Raw genomic sequence first — 17,887 nt, 5'->3', positions numbered from 1 at the left:
CTATTCTCATCATTTTCCACTGCTTCATCATCATCAGAAGTAAAAGTGGAGTCCTAGATCATTCTTGTATCACCTTCTCTGTGCCTCAGTTCTCTAAACTAGTAGGAAAAGATCATTCCGTAATGAACTCCCTGAAAGGGTTCAAATTCTTTTGCCATGTTATGATTGTAATGTATGAAATAGCATTTTTGATAAGTGCAATATGCCTGTATCTTAAAAATATTCTTGTCACATTAAAATTATTTTTGTTATGCTATTTTTGTACCAGGATATGAACTCTTATTCTGATATAAATATTAGTTATTTTAGACTTGGGGTAATGAATCTAAAGGCTAATGCTAGAACTTAGAAACACACACACACACACACATAGGTATATGAGAATTCTTTGGCTTAGAAATAGGAAATAAATAAAGCTAGATCTCATGTCACAAAAAGAATTAAATATTTGGTCATTATCTAGTGAAATGATCAATGTAAATGGCCTAATCAGATCACCTTAAGCCCAAGGGGAAGTTTTTTAATGGAATTACCTGTTCTCATTATCTACATTGATCATAATAACTGGATAATTGCCAACTTTCCACTTCCCTTTGTGAAACATAGAAACAATGGAATATACACAAATTTTACTCATCTAATGGGGGGAAAAAATTCTCCCTTAAATTGAAACACTTTCAACATCTCCTGTAAACATGCAACTTTGTATTTTTAATTGTTGACTCAAAGTCTGGAGGATAATTCATATTGACTGCAAGTGAAAAAATGATATGCATAGAAACCACAGGAGATTTAAAAGACTGAAGTAACTGCTGCATCCGCATTCTTGGAAAAGCCTGATAGCAAAAGTGGGTGTTCCTGCCACTTGATGGCAGGCTGGCCTGAATATACTATCAGAGCATGCAAACAGAAAAATGAATCACCCAGCAGGGCCAGAACCTCTTTGCTTGCAGGTTGACATCAGGATGGAGAAACTCAGGGTGTGCAATGAATGAGATCAATGACATTTAAGAAGATTCTGATCGTCAGGCTAAAGGAAAATCCAGATTAGTATTAGCTAGATACACAAGGAAAAGAGCAGATGCCACTGTTCCTATGTGGCTTCTTGAAATATTGACTGTACTAGGAAGGGTTTGAGACACATTTTCCCCAAAACTTTCCAATGAAAAGAAATAGTGTTAGTGTTCCATGAATTCAGTTTAGTTCTTGACCAATATAGTTTCCATGTAAAGTCACTTCTCCATTAAACTAGTTGCAAAGGACGATGGCTCACATTTCTGTCAGTGAAACAACTTTCTTTTTCTCCCCCCATGGAAACCATGTATTCTTATTCAAACTTTGATGATAAAAATACATTGGCAGGAGTTGGGCACATCTGTTATTGAGTGGAGGGCTCCAATATCACTAAGTCCTTGTTAGTTTCAGAATTCATTCTGCTGGACTCTTACTGACTCCTCTGGGAACGCTGCCTTCATCTCATCTGTATTCTAGTGAATCCATCATGGATGAACAGCAAATGACTCATCGGATTATAGAAGATACTCTTAGGGTAGTTAGTCTTCCATAGTACATAACACACCCGAAATCTTCCTTTACTGCTGCTTTTAAAAGTTGAGCAAATTGTTTGTTTAGGCATGACTGAAATGTTAAAAGACCTAATTCATACCCTATCCTATGCCTGGGTATTAAAAATAAGTATTATTCTTGGTCATCAACTCTCAAGGCAAATTATTGCTCTCAACACAATTATCAACACAAGACCATGTAAATGCCTAGACCACACATATTCTTTGGTCCTCACTGATTAAGGATACAGTCAAATTCAAATGTGTAGGAATTGAGAAAATTTTGTTCAGAGAAAAGACCTGGCAGAATATGGAAATATCTTCAAATATTTTTTTAAAATAGTTCTATAGAAGAAAGATTATAACTAGTTATTTTACATACTGCTTCCTTAGGATAAGAAAGGCAAACTTGGAACTTAGAAGAAACCTAGGTTCAAATCCTCTTTCTAAAACTTATCTGTCAGATCATGCCTTAACGAATAAATTTTTAAGAACCATATCTTCTATGCATTTCAGTTTTTAAGAAATTGAGGAGAAAAATATTTTGTTGTAAATTATGTTGTATACATGAATTAGTAGCTTTATTTTTATTAGAAAAAATAAGATGAAGATTATAATACCTTACACAGTTTTGAGGATTCATTGTGGTAATATATGGAAAAACACTGTAAACATTAAGGTACTTTACAGAACATTAATGATGATTATTATTTGATCACAGAAGAAGCATGTGGGATAGAAATTGAAGAGAGGTAGATTTTTATTCAATCAATGAAAGACTTCTAACAATTAGGGCTATGTAAGAATGACACGAGCTATGTCAGACAGGTGGTAGGTGATGCCTTCTCAATGGATGTCTTCATGTAGAAACCAATGACAACTAGTTAAGCATATGGTAGAAAATAGTTGTGTTTATACAAAGTTTAGAATAATAGATTTGAGTTCCCTTCCAACTCTCAGATTCTAAGGTTTTTTTCCTTTTCTTGGGGGTGGGGGTATGAGGTACAACAATCTCCTAATAGTCCTACCTAATAGTCCCATTGTGGCAAAGCTAGCACTTTCAAAAACTGAGTATCTTCACAGAAATAAAAATATATAGAAGGCAAGTCAAATATGGTCAGGCATATCCTAATATTAAAAAAGTGATATTTTGTGTCTCATTTTGAAGTAAAATTTAGTTGTTAATCTTTTAAAAATCAAGTTTATTAAGTTTTAACTTCTTTAGATGCATTTTTAATGAATTAATATTTTTCAATAAATGTTCACCTGGGGTATATGGAGGTGTGAACATTTGCTGAGCTCTTTTAAGGGTTACTCATCTCCTCTGCTGTCTACCTGGTACTCAACTCTTACCTGTGACTCCAAGAAGTTGTAGCATGCTGTACAGCTACACACTAGTAAACTCTCTCAACAGATGAGCTAAACCAAGTTAAGGATAGCTATCAGGACTCAAACCCACTGTGAGTTAGAGGGTATTTACCCCAAACATTTGAAGACTTTCTTCATGGAATGGGCAGATAAGAAAAATTTGTTCCAATAACCATGAAGGTAGCTGAAGCAGGCGCTTTAAAATTTAGAACATGCTCAGACATTGAAGACACCAAAGTCATCCAGTGCATCCAGGTCATAACCAGGCATCTTGACTTCTATCTTGCCACTGGACTTCAATGACTCTGGAATAGAGTGAGATTGGTGACTGAACAATTCTTCCTTACTTTCCAGTTCACGTACAAGTCATGATGTCATTGGTCCTCTGAAAACAAAGTTCAAATGAAAACAAAGGACAAACAACAACAAATGTTCAATTAAAAACAAAATTCCCTGAGTGCACATATGCAATAGAACTAATGCTTTCCTACAACAAGGGGAAGCTTTATCACCTACCTCTTCCTTCCTCCATCCTCCAAATCAACAAGGATTGGATCTAAGATAAAGTTGCCTTTGGAACATGACTGGTTTCTCAGACTTAGCTTCTTGTTCATTTAATGGCATAAAAGGTCTGAACCAAGTAGTGTCTGGGTTCCTTGGATTTGGTTATTTCTTTTTTTTGAAATATATTTTATTTATTTCATTAAATATTTCTCAAATATATATATATATATACTTTTAAAATTTAGAATTTTTAAAGTTTTGAGTTCTAAATTCTCTCCCTCCCTTCTACCCCTTAAGAAGTCAAGAAATGCAATACCAATTATACATGTGAAATCATATTACCATATTAGTCATGTCACAAAAAACCATACAAAAGAAAAACAAGAAAAATAAATTGAAAAAAGTATGCTTCAATCTGCTCTGAGTTCATCAGTTCTCTCAGTAGAACAGTCTTTGTCTAAAGAATAAATCATTTCTCCCCTGCTATAGTTATGTCTCCAACTAATGCTGTTTACAGAGGAATTGACTCTTTTGACTTCAATCCTGATAGTCCCCTTGAGAGACCATATTTGAAAATAAGAATTTTATAATGAATGAAATTCAAGATATAGAATTATATGAAATATTCACACCCTAGAATGCCTTCTGTATTCTTTGAGTGCCAATAATTTCTATCAATGGTACATTTATAATTAATTGTGCAAAGCACCATATTACTAACTTTTCTTGCATTTACATCATCTCCTAAAATAGCCACCTGAGGGCAGGAACTATGTAGTGTTTTCTTGTATCCCCTGCAGTATCAACAAGAAAGTAGAATATTCACATATTAAACATGTTCACCAAATGTTTGTTGATTGGATATCTGATGATACTATATAGCATTTTAAGACTTGTGAAGCACTTTACATGTGTAGTTTCATCTGATAAAGATAATACTCACAAATATACTTTAATTAGTACACTGACCCGGACATTATCACCTTGAATCTGTGCCACATCCCTAGAAATGAAAAATTTCTAATATCAACAAGTTGATTTTCTTCTGGTGCAATTTCCATAAGAAAAAGATCTTTGAGTTAACCTTCATGTTATTAAGTCATGCTTAGCTTTTCTCTGAAGTCATTAAGATGACTGCCATCTTTCTATGAAGCACCAAGGGAAGGACTAGAGAGTAAATTTTGATACAATGAAAACAGAGTAGGATGTGAAGTGATGAGGCCTTCATTCAAGTCCTTACTCAACTATTTGATAATTTTGTGATCTTAGATCAGTATCTTGACCTCTCTGGGCCTCAATTTTCTCACCTATAAAATGAATGCATTGGATTAAATGACCTCGAAGGTCCATTTCAATTCTGCATGTGTCATTTTTTTGTCATTTGAGTAACTTCCTTCTTTTCAAAATGTTGTCATTTTGCAAGAGGTAGGTGAGTAGTGAGACTAATTGAAGGCAAATTCAATTATTTTTTATTCACCTTTCTATATCATCCTACCAGTTGAGAGATTAGCAGCATTTTCTCAGTGTTTGATTTAGAATTGACCACCACTATAACAAATAGCCTCTCTCATTTAGGATACGAGTTGTATAAGGAGGTCTAGCCACATTTCCTTAAGAAAAAAGCAAGCTTCTGTTTCCTTTTTTTGTCTTTACAGTTTTGACACTCATTCCATCTCAAATCTCCACGCGCCCAAACAGAATTTTTCAGAAGAAAACACCATTAGCCACGGTTGTGAATTGCTAGCGCCAAGTCAACTACTCTTCAACAATTCTTTCCAAACAACAGATGTGCATGATGCCGTCTTTCAGCAATCATTTGTTCACCATAAACTTATAATTATCTGCAGGTTATCAAATGTCCTCTTGAAGCAAGACTGCCCTGGAAGCCTGTGTACTAGCTAATCACTTCTGAGTTTTTAGCCCACTGTTTCCTTCACCCATCTGGTAGATCTTGAGAAAATATGGAAACAAAGCCCTTGTCTAGTAAGATCTGACATTATTCAAATTTATGAAAGACAACTAGAAATGAAAAGCTCTGAAGTGAGGGACTATAAGTACCACTAATATAGGCAGCAATGGGCAAAGAAATGATATAAAGAAAAACTAATGTAAATTTTACACGTACTCTTTAATAATGATTTCAAGAACTTATAATATAGGTACACTCACCATTAACTTAGACCCAGCTCTTTCATGCCTTCTCTGCCCTATTGATGCTATTATCTCTATAAATCTTCAATAAAGGCCTCTATACAACTCAAAATTGTTGGTGAGGGAATTAGAGAAAGGGGAAAAGAAAAGCAGAATGGAAAGATACAAGAGAAGGCTAATCTCAGTCAGGTCTCCCAATTATTGCATGATTAGGCAGAATCCAAGAGAAGTGCACAGTGGGAAAATGCAGTTGTATCAAAGAACAGAGCAAGAAAGTAGATGAGAACCAGGTACTCTACAACAGTGACTTGTATAGGGCCTTTATTGAAGATTTATAGAGATATTAGCAGTTGATTTTTGAAGATCAGAGAGTAGAATCTATGAAAATACTCTGAGCTGGGGTTGAAATAAGGGAGGGTAGGCATAGTGGAAGCATAAAACAGCAACTTGTATCAAGAAGGATGCATAAAATGATATTGACTTTAGCTCTAGAGCTTTTTGAGATAGTAGTTAGTGTTAGAACTAACCTCAAAATCATCCAGTCTAATATTCCAGAAAATATAAACCCATATCTACAACCCCAATAAGTTATATAATCTCTGGTAGACCACATTATACTTAAGGCAACCAATTCTTCTTTAGGACAGTCTTAATTAACAGCTGTTTCTTCATATCAAGACAGACTAACTCTCTCAGATGGTCTCTGATTGTTCTTAGTTCTATTCTTTGGGGAAAAACAGACTGAATCTAATTTATCTTCCAATGCCAAGCATTCTCATATTTGGAGACAGCTATTAGGTTACCCCTGAAATCTTCATTTCACTTTTCTAGGCTAAACCTCTCTAATTCCTTCAACTGATCCTTCTTTGGTATGGTTTAGAATCCCTTCCTGGTGGCCTTCTAGTAGATATGTGCCAGCTGGTCAAAGTTCCTCCTAAAATGTGATCTGTAAAATTAGACACATTATTCTAGCTTTTGCTGATTATAGCAAAATAAAGCATAACTTTTCTACATGGCTTCTACTGAGGCAGGAAGTAGTACCAGCATGGTTCACTTAGGATCTACCCAATTAATGTCTAATTGCATCAGACAGGTGAAGAAGGTATGAACATGGCTGAAGTCATGACTTCTCCTAGAAAGCAAGGTGGGATGTGGAATTCTCTTCAGCAATATCCTTGGATCCAGAGCAATTTTTATTATAATTTTGAAATAGGCAATGTTTCTCCTTTCTTCCCTCACCTCCTTTCTTAGGGAACCACTCTACCTTAGCTGTGATTTGCAGGTCTTTTCAAGAAAGGAAGAAAATGATGTGATAAATTAATTGGCACTAAATAAAGACTCTATTACCCTTCAGAAGAGTACTTATCTTCTAAAAGAGCAGAATCAGAAAGAACGGTATTGTTCAGCATAAATGAATGAAATAACATGAGTTAGGAAGGGAAATTTTAGAACAGAGTAAGGAACTCCCCATTGATTCATATTGTGTTCAGTTGTCACTTGCTAAGCCAATCTCTTCAACAGACTGACTAATCAATCAGTTCACTAACCCAAAGTTGCAGTAATCCCAAACTGTCTCAAATAAAATACATACTCTCCTTAAAATTATACTTAATCTGGTGTCTACCAGTCTTTCTAGATTCATTTAATAGCTAGTATTTATATAACTCTTTAAGGTTCTCAAATCATATAATATATCTTGGAGTTAATAACAATAATATAACAATGATAACAATAATAAAAATAAGTTGTTAATAATAATAATAATAACAAGCTTGCTTGGAGTGTTAATAAATTCTTTTGTCTTATTTTCTGAGTTTGTCTCTTTTGAATAGGGTGCACTGAGATTTTTATTTTTTCTCCCTGACCTTCCCCTAAATGTTAATTCCTTCAGAGTAAAATCTGGAGTTGCTTCTGTTTTCTTTATTATTTCCCTAAGTATTTATAAGCTTTTAGCACAATATTTAGACTACAGTAGGTATTTAACAAATGTTTTTTAAATTGAGATAACTTGAATCATTTCTCTATATCACTTCTCCTATCTACAAAGTATAAATAATAATTCTTGCTATTTGAAATTAGTGAGTTAAGAGAAACCACTAAAGAAATGGTGCATGCTCATTGCCTGAAATAACTATTTATGAAAAATTAAATGTAGAACTGAGTTTTAAAAATTAAATTCTTTTCCCCTCAATGATTCAAAATGTCTTTGAAGTGGTAAGATTTCTTCATATCTGATGAAACTATAATTGAAACTTGTTTACAAAGCTGCATAAGGTTCTTTGCCCAATTTGACTAATTGTCAATTACTTTTATGTAAACAAGCACTTAGCCAGCAATAAATCATATTATTATTGTATTGTATATCTGAATAATGACTCCCTAATTTATCTGTATTATATGTATAGATTTAGGGATACTGAAAAAAAGTAGAATAGAGTGATGAGAAGGGTACCAAACCTAAAGCAGGAAGACCTGAATTGCAGTCTTCATTTTGAATCTTAGTAGTTGTATAACTATGTGATATTAAGCCTCAGTTTCCTTACTAGCAAAATGAACTTTCAAAAAAGACAAGAATCTGGGAGAAGGCATAGTATAAGCATAGGGGATAGGCTATATGAATGCATAAAAGTTGGAGATAGAACAGTGATCTCAAGTTCAATATGCCTAGTGACTTATTGTTCCTTTTTACTAGATTCTAGTATAGAAGGTGAAGGCAATTTAATGAAATGAGTGGAAAGGTAGATTGAAACTAGATTTTATCCTTGGGGTCAGAAAGAGCCACTGAAGATTTTTGACAACAAAATGACATACACAGGACTTTAGAAGATTATTTTCGTGGTTGTATGGAGAATTGATTAGAAAAGGGAGAGGTTGGGGGGGGGCTAGGTGGTGCAGTGGATAGAACACCAGCCCTGGAGTCAGGAGTACCTGAGTTCAAATCCGACCTCAGACACTTAATAATTACCTAGCTGTGTGTCCTTGGGCAAGTCACTTAACCCCATTTGCCTTGCAAAAACAAAATCTAAAAAAAAGAAAGAAAAGGGAGAGGTTGGTGGTAGGGAGATCTATTGAACCCTTTTTTAATAGTCTAAGGAAGATATGCTGAGGGCTTGAATTAGGTTGATATTGATAGCAGTTGAGAGAAAGGTACTGATTAAAGGATGCTACGGTGGTAGAATTAATAGGCTTTGTCAACAAAGGTTCAATAAAATTAGATATGAATAAATGAATTTATTTGAGTCCAACCTTGTTCTTCATAGAGATGTGCTATTAGAGATCAGAGAAAGTTTTCATCATGACAAATACGCAAAAATTCAGATTATTATTCCAGGAACATAAGCTTGAGCTGTGTGTCACTGGGCAAATCAAGAAACTCTCCTATTTCCTCATCTGTAAAATGACCTGGAGAAGGAAATGGCAAATCACTCTAGTATCTTTGCTAAGAAAATCCCAAATGGGGTCACAGTTGGCACACAGAAAACAACCAAACAACAACATAGACTCTGGAGCTAGAAAAGATTATTTATGCCAAAACTATTATCTTTATAGTTCATTACATTAAATTAAATCAGATAACGAAGTGATTTACGCAAGGTCACATAGATAGTATTGAGTAGAACCAGGATAAACTCCTATTTGACACTTGGAAACTCTTCATAATCTGACCCCTTCCTTCTTTTATATTCTTCTTTCCAAGTTTTCTATGGCACAGTCATACAGATCTATTTGTTCTTCCATGGGCACAACATTCTGCCTCCTTTCTCCATGATTTTGTGCTGATTGTTTGTTTGTGCCTTCATCACACCTGGATTACAGTATTACTTCACCTCCACCTTTTGGAATTCCATGTTCTTTTTTTTTAAACAATTTCACTCTCCAATTACATGCCAAGACAATTTTTTTATAATTCATTTTTACAAGATTTTGAGTTCCAGATTTTTCTCCCTCTCTTAATCTGTACCCTCCTCTCTTCCTATGATATAGGTTATATATATTCTATCATGTGAAGCATATTTCCATACTATTCAGAGTTTTGAAATAAGAAAAAGATCAAAAGGGAAGAAGAGAAATTAGAAAAAATAATAAAGAAAGTGAAAAAGTATTCTTCAATCTTTATTCAGAGTCCATCAGTTCTTAATCTGGATGTGGATAACACTTTCCTTTGAGTTGTTTGTTCTTGTTTCCAATCGTGTTTCTGAGAAGAGATGAATCGTTCATAGTTGATCAACACACAGTGTTGCTGAAACTATATACAATGTTTTCCTGATTCTGCTCATTTCATTTTCAATTGATTCGTACAAGTCTCTCCAAGTTTTTCTGAAATCTGTCTGCTACTCATTTTTTATTGCACAATAGATGCAATTACATTCATAAACCACAGTTTATTTAGCCATTTCCCAATTTATGGCTATCCCCTCAGTTTCCAATTTTTTGTCACCATAAAAAAATGCTATAAATAGTTTTGGACATGTGGGTCCTTTTTCTCTCCAATGTTTAAAATTGCTATGGGATACAGATCTAGCAGTGGTAATGCTGGAGCAAAAAGTGTGCAGAGTTTGGTTGACCTTTGGACATAGTTCCAAATTGCTCTCTAGAATAGCTGAATCAGTTCATAATTTCACCAATAGCTCATTAGTGTTCCAATTTTCCCACATCCTCTTCAAAATGTGTAATCTGCCTTTTCTGTCATATTAGACTATCTGATAGGGGTGAGGTGGTACCTGAGTTGTTTTAATTTGCATTTCTCTAATCAAAAGTGATTTAGAATACTTCTTCACACGCCTTTAGATAGCTTTGATTTCTTCATCTAAAACTTTCCTGTTCATATCCTTTCACCATTTATCAATTGAGGAATGGCTTGTATTCTTATAAATTTGACTCACTTCTTTAAATATTTGAGAAATGAGGACAACTCTGGTTTTTGATTCATTCTGCTAGCCACTTCTATTTTATAGGAAAGTCCATGCCTCACATTCACAGTTGTGATTATTAACCATTTCCCTCCATTCTATTTTTCCTTCTGCTTATCCTCTCCTTTTACCCTTTCCCTCCCTGATAGTGTTTTGCTTCTGTCTGCCACCTCCCTGGTTTGCCCTCTCTTCTGTCAGATCCCCCCACCTTTACTTAATCTCCTCTCATCCTCCTTTCCTATTGGGTAAGATAGATTTCTTTAGTGAACTAATTGTGTATATTAACTTTCCTTTCTCTGCAGTTGATTTTTTCATTCCTCTTCATGTGAAGTAATTTACCCCCATTCTATCTCTCCCTTCATTCTGCACTCAATGTGCTCATCTTTCTCATCCCTTTATTATTTTTGTCATTCTGTCAAGTTTACCTTATACCACACCTTCTGTCAAGTTCACCTGATACCATATTCATTCTAGCTGTACAATTAATGATAGAATTTTTAAGAATTACAAGTATCATCTTCCCATGTTAGGGATGTAAACAACTCAATTCTAATTTCCTTTTCTCCTTTCATCTATTCATACTTCTTTTGTGTCTTGATATTGGAGATCAATTTTTTGTGCAATTTGGATCTTCTCCTTATGAAAGCTTTAAATCCTTCTATTTTATTGAATGACAATCCCCCCCCCCCCAAGTATTATACTCAATTTTACCAGTTAGGTGATTCTTGCTTGTAGTCCTAGCTCGTTGGCCTTCCAGAATATCATGTTCCATGAACTCCAGTCCATTAATGTTGCAGCTACTCAATCCTTATTATGGCTCCCAGATATTTGAATTTTTTTCTTTCTGGTCACTTGCAGTATTTTTTACCTTGGCCTGATAGTTCTGAAATTTGACTATAAACTTCTTGGAGTTTTTATTTTGGGATTTCTTTCCTGAGGTGATCAGTGAATTCTTTCAATACTTATTTTGTCTTCTGGTTCCAGGATATGAGGGCAGTTTTCCTTGATATCTTTAAGGATGCTGTCCAGGTCCTTCTTGATTATGACTTTCAGGTAGTACAATGATTCTGAAGTTTTCTTTTCTAGATCTATTTTCTAGTTCAATTGTTTTTTTCAATAAGGTATGTTACACTGTCTTCCATTTTTTTCATTCTTTGAGCTTGTTTGATTCTTGATCTCTCATAGAGTCATTATCTTCCACTTGCCCAATTCTAACTTTTAAGGAATTATTTTCCTCAATTGGCTTTTGCATTTCCTTTTCCATTTGGCCAGTTGTACTTTCTTTTTCTAAGCCATTGATTCTTTTTTTCATAATTCTCCTACATCACTCTCATTTCTTTTCCCAGTATTCCTTCAGCCTCTCTTATATGATTTTCAAGTCTCTTTGTGAGTTTTTGTGTGAGTTCTTTCTGGGCATGAGACAATTCTTGCTTTTCATTGGGGCTTTGCCCATATGTGTTTTGACATTGTTATCTTCTTCTGAGTTTGCTTCTTGCACTTCTCTGTCACTGTAATAACTTTCTATGGTCTAATTCTTTTTTTGTTGCTTTTTGCTCAGCTTTTTTGGACTTCTCCCTTTCTTTTGAATTTGAGTTCTGCTCCTGATGTGAAAGGGGCACAGTCTTAGGTTTCTTGTGAAGACACTGCAAGCCCTGACTGTTAACCTGTTGCTATACTGTTGTTGCCCTGAAGTTCACAAGAGACCCTCCTTTCTGGTTCTCTGCCAAAGGAGTGGGGTAGGGGTGACTGGTGGCTGTAGGGTTCTGGCAGCTTATCTGGTGCTGAGCTAGTGTTCCAGTTCTAGTGTCTGGCATGTGCTGGTAGGGTGTTTCTGCATTTACCCAGGACTACACTGAAGCAAGTAGCAGTCTGTTTGCTAGAGGCTGCCTATTTGCCCAGAGCAATGTTGAGGCATGTGTCTGTTCCCAGAGCTGGAGTCTTATCCATTCCCCTGATTATGCTGAGGTATGTGGGAGGTCCTGGTGTTGGTGTTTGACTACTGTACTGCACTAGGGCTCAGTATCTCCCCCTGATTTGCTGGGTGGGGCTTGCTGCTGACTGGGTGGATGCTTCCTGTTCTATTTTGTACTCTCCTTTTACCTGAATGAGATAGACCTTTCTCATCAAGCTTCCAAGTTTCTTGGGCTCAAAGATTATTTTACCTTCTCTTGTTGCTGGTTCTGTTCACCTATTCTGTTCACCTTATATTCATTTTGCATCTATAGGATAGGATGTGAATTTTTTAAGGTTTAATAACTTTAATAATAGTTTAAAAACACTCAAACACTTTTGGAACACCCTATATTCATCCTATACTTGTACAAGTTATATTCTTCATTGAAATATTGGTACTTGAAAGAAGGGATTGTTTCAATTTTGTCTTTAGGTAACTAATACTTGTCACATATCTAATAAGTGTTTGTTTATTGATTGATTGATTCAAAATACAGAACTTCACTACTCCATACTGCCTCTCAGTGAGATTCAAAATGACATTCATGAATTTCAAAGTCTTCCTGTCCTCCTTTACATAAAATAAATAACTCAATATCCATTTTACCATTCAGTAATCATTTTAACACTCAGTTCTAGCACTATTATTAGGCCTAAAAAATATCAAAATGAATATAGAGTGTTAGCAGACATTAGTCAGAAGGCAAGGATTACTGAACTATTGATAGGAATTTAAGGTTTGCCAAGTGCTTTACATATTTTTTTTACTACCACTCTGTGGAGTAAGATCTGTTTTTATCCCTATTTTACATGTAAAAGTGAAGATCAATTGAGTCACTAAATCAATTAACATTCCACTTAGAGTGTCAGTATACTATGCCCTAATATCTTAACCAGGCGAGAATCCTTCTGTATTGAATCAGTCAACCATAGGCTTTAAATTAATTTCAAAAATCCTTAATCAATTTAGATATCTTTCAAAGTCATAAGATAAATTGGGAAAATACTGCATAGAAAGATTGTATGATTTGTTTGAGGAAATTTGGATATGACCTATGGTTAATCTTTATTATAGCTAGAAAACAGATTCCAGCATCCAGGAGTTACTTAGTGGTTTAATCCTACTCCCAAAACCCTAAAAAGGAAAATCTTGTAAAGGAGTCAAAGTTGAATCAAAAACTTTGATTTTGATCTCCTCTCTTCCTTGACCAGAGGAAGCTCTCATTATCTTTGGAAGACTGAAAGCATCATAGTAGTATCCTTGGGATAGCTGAGGCTGACAATAGTGATTGCAATAGGAGCCAGTTCAGACTGAACTTGAGGAAAAGCAGATTTGAAGATCTTTGAAGAACTGAGCAGAAAGGCCATTGAATACTTAAGGGAAACAATGTAGGGACTGTAGTAAAAAGATTTCTAGGAGCTGTGAGTTGTATCTTTTGCCACATTTACTATAAGTTTGAGCCCAGTCTTCTCAGTACTCTGTATGTACTGGTCAAAAATCTTACTATTTTATCTTAAAAAAAAATACATTCTGGGGCAGCTAGGTGGCATAGTGGATAAAGCACCAGCCTTGGAATCAGGAGTACCTGGGTTCAAATCCAGTCTCAGACACCTAGCTGTGTGGCCTTGGGCAAGCCACTTAACCCTTTTTGCCTTGCAAAACCCTAAAAAAAATACATTTCTATAAACTAATTAAATCTGCCTGACTAATTGACATCAATTAATAATCATTTGTGGGAAAGATCTAGGCTAGCATTGGAAAATCAATCTCAAACCCCAAGGGTCCCCTCAAAGACCCCAAGGGATTCAGTAGCCAGACTGCCTCAATGTGACCAAGGTTCCCAGAAGTCAAATAGGATGCAGGATCATAAGCTAGGATCTGTGTTAGTACTGAAACTCGAATCAAACTAACTTGAAGTCCAGCAACTCTTTGATACTACATTGCTTCAGCAAGAAAGAAAATGAAAAGGAGAGGTAATAAAAAAATCAAGGATCAAGAAAAGGAGCCATGAAAGATAATCTTTAAAAAAGGTAGAAGAACGAAATGAAAAAAGCACATTTGATCAGTAGAGGTTAGTTCTCACAATGGTCGGGGATATATAATATGCAATCCATTTTCTGCAGCAAGTAATTTCAGCCCATTCTTATTACTCCCTCAAGACCTCCACCTCTTACAGAAGGTCAACCAATTGGAACCAAAGAAGACAAAATACTCAGTAAGAAAATAAAGGAATCTCTAATGAATCAGAAAATAAATAGTTGTGTTTTCTTTTAAAGTAGCAGCAGTGTTTTTCCATGTTTTGTCAGTTGATAATCCATGGATACAGGCATCTTTTCTACTTCCAATTTTGGCCAGATCAGTAGCCAAATAAGAAAAATGAAAAGAATAAGAAGGAAAGGAAGAAAAGAGAGTGAGAGAGTTAGGAAGAAAGAAACCGTACCTTCTTCCCTGAAAATATGGCATAAACAGTATAAATCAGGCATGTGGGCATGGGAGGAGGAGGTTCTCTCCATCTAGTTGAATGTAGTAACCTGTTTTTGTGGTAGTGGCTGAAAGTTATTCTAGGGGTTGACTAGGACAGTCAGTATCTGCTGAATAACTAGGCCAGTCTCAGAGCCAAGATCCACAGAGCCATTATCAAAGAAGTCTATGGATCATTTTTGCTGAGATAAATCTCTCTTCAGGGACTCAGGAAAAGAGGAAATTATCTTCTAGATGTCTTATTGGGAAACAAGGACTGATAAAGGCTTTGACTTTTCATTCTTTGTTCAGTCACTGAAAAGGTTTTTGCCAACTCCTATGGCTCCATGTTTGGTTAGAAGAAGAAAGAAAAAAAGAAAAGAAAAATCAAAAGAGTTGAAGAGTTAAAAATAATTGAGGATTTCTATTCTATTATTCTCCAAATAATAATTATGTTTAATAAATAAAGCAGTTTCAGCTATCTCCTTGGTTTAGTAGACCAAGAACCTTAATGAGGCTAAAAACCCAATAAACTAATGGCAGAGAAGGCTAATTACTAACCTCTAACTTGTTGTTTTAGCATACCCTCCCTCATCACTCACCAAATTCCAATAGTAGGGCTTCATAACACGCTTGCAACAGAACCCAGTGCTATCACCTATTCTCCCTGCCATGGAAAACCCCAAAGCAGAAATTTTCTAAGTCTAGAAGAAGTATATGTTACAAAAGAGCAGCAGAAAGACACATAACATTCCACTGAGTCTGAGAAAAAAATGCCCATTATCAATCTAGGACCAATTATGTCTTTCCAAAAATCTTTTGAGGCAGAGACTGAAGTCTGCAAAACAAGAATTGCCAATTGAGGGAGGACCATATCAATTTCAAAGATAGAAATTTAGAGACAATTTAAAAATAATAATTCTTCCAAAAGAATATAATAAAGCAAAAAAAAAAAACCATGAAAATCACAATCAAGAAATAACTAAAGAAATTCATTTAGATCTTCTGAACAAAAGCCAACCAAAAAAATTTATAGATTGCTTCAAGGAAAAAAAAAGAATAACAAAACAAAATACAGTGATGAAAACTCTAAGATCCATATGATTAAAAGTAGTAAGTCCAATGACAAGCAACAATTGTGCAAGCAAATGGAATGAAAACCTCAAATGGAAAGGAAAGGAAATTCAAATAACACAGTACTGTTCTTCACCCACTGGAAACTGCACAAAGGAAAGGAATAATGTGTTTTAAAGAGCAAAGAAACTGAAGATATAAAATCAAAGTGACCTTTTCTGAAAACCTAAATATAGACTAGAATGAAAAAAGATGATACTTATTTTGAAGGGGGCTACATTTAGAGCATTTCTAGAAGCAAAAAAAAACAGGGCAGACTTTAACAAATTGTTTTCTTTTCAAAAACCTTGGATGACACAAATGTAAGAAAGATAAACAAATAGAACAATCAAAGACTGCAACAATGATGCAATAATGTAATCCAATAAACATGTATGAAATGGCTACTGTGTTCTAGGTATTATGAAGTACTGTGGATATAGTAAATAAAAAAGAAAGTCCCTTCCCATAAAAAGTTTAAAAATCTATTGAGAGGGAGAGGGCAAGGGGAGGGAAGATAACACAAAAAGAAGCAAAAAAAAGCTTGGGGGAAGGGAGATATGAGAGATATCCAGTAAAAAGGCATCTTGTTCCCTGGAAGTTGAAACCAGGAAGAAGAGCAGATGCAAAGTGGGGTAAGCTAGAAGTCCAATTACTGCTCACTTTAAAAGAAAGCCATTGAAAGAATTTAGGACTATATCCTTATCCCTCCAAACACAGGGGAGAGGAGACTGAGAGAGATATTGTTAATCAAAACTTGAATTAGCATTATGATGAAGAGATCAGAAGTGATGAACATATCCTGAGAAGGGCATATTGTTCCTGGAAGTTGAAACCAGACAGAGCAGAAGTGGTGTAACACATCATTCTTTCTAAAAGTCCACAAGGAAACAAGAGTTAAAGCAGAAGGCAAATAAATACAAGTGATGGCAAAGAAATTGGCCTGAAACATCATAGTATAAATCTTATGACACCCTGCCTAGAGGTGAATCATTGTTTTTGTGGGACTAAATAACTTGAGTTCAACAGGAGTGAAGTAGAAGACTGTGGGAATGAAGTCATCACCAGACTAGAAACCTGGAGAATGTTGGCTAATAAGAATAACAACACAAACAATAACAACGGACATTTAGATCACACTTTTAATACTTGCATCATGCTTTGTATGCATTATCTCATTTGGGCCTCATAATATCTCACGGGAAGAACCCATACAGATAAAAAAATGTATAATATCATTCTTGTTATTGCAAAGAACTAGAAACTAATGATGTGCCTATTAGTTGAGGCAGTTAAGTGGCATAGTGGATAAAGCACAGGGTCTGGCATTAGGAGGACCCGAATTCAAATCCAGTCTGTTTCTTGATACTAATTGTGTGATCCTTAGCAAGTCAGTTAACCCTGTTTGTCTAAGTTTCCCATCTGTAAAATGAACTGGAGAAGGAAATGGCAAGCCATTCCAGTATCTTTGCAAAGAAAACACCTCAACTGAACAAATTATAGTTTATACTGACAACAGTAATAGCTGCCATTTATATAGAACTTACTGTGTGATAGACATTGTGCAAAGTACTTTATAATTATTATCTCATTTGATCCTCACAATAATCCTGGAAGGCAGATGCTGTTACAGTCATCCTCCTCTTATAGATGAGAAAACCAAAGCAAACAGGTTAAATGACTTGCCCAAGGTCACAGGCTAATAAGTATCTGAAGTCAAAACTTGTAGCCAAATAGGGATATAACAAAATAGAGCTTTCATAAGGGATGGATTCAGAAAAAACAGGAGTATTTGAATAATTAGATGCAGAGTGAAGTGAGTAGAGCTAGGAGAGCAAGTGATACAATGTTAAAAACCACAG

General features: G+C 35.2%; 1 long non-coding RNA gene across 1 annotated transcript in view; it reads left to right on the top strand.

Annotated features, from left to right (window-relative positions):
• The window catches only part of LOC141511168 (uncharacterized), a 36,227-nt gene extending 30,719 nt beyond the window's left edge, over positions 1-5,508 (top strand). Inside the window, exon 3 of the long non-coding RNA XR_012475276.1 lies at positions 5,093-5,508. This is a non-coding gene — a long non-coding RNA (uncharacterized LOC141511168). The remainder of the gene's footprint in view (positions 1-5,092) is intronic.
• The last annotated feature ends 12,379 nt before the right edge of the window (positions 5,509-17,887 follow it).

Source organism: Macrotis lagotis, chromosome 2, assembly GCF_037893015.1.
Source record: "Macrotis lagotis isolate mMagLag1 chromosome 2, bilby.v1.9.chrom.fasta, whole genome shotgun sequence".
Classification (NCBI taxonomy): Eukaryota; Metazoa; Chordata; class Mammalia; order Peramelemorphia; family Peramelidae; genus Macrotis; species Macrotis lagotis.
Note: the sequence above shows the minus strand (reverse complement) of the source record. Positions and strands in the feature narration are given on the sequence as shown.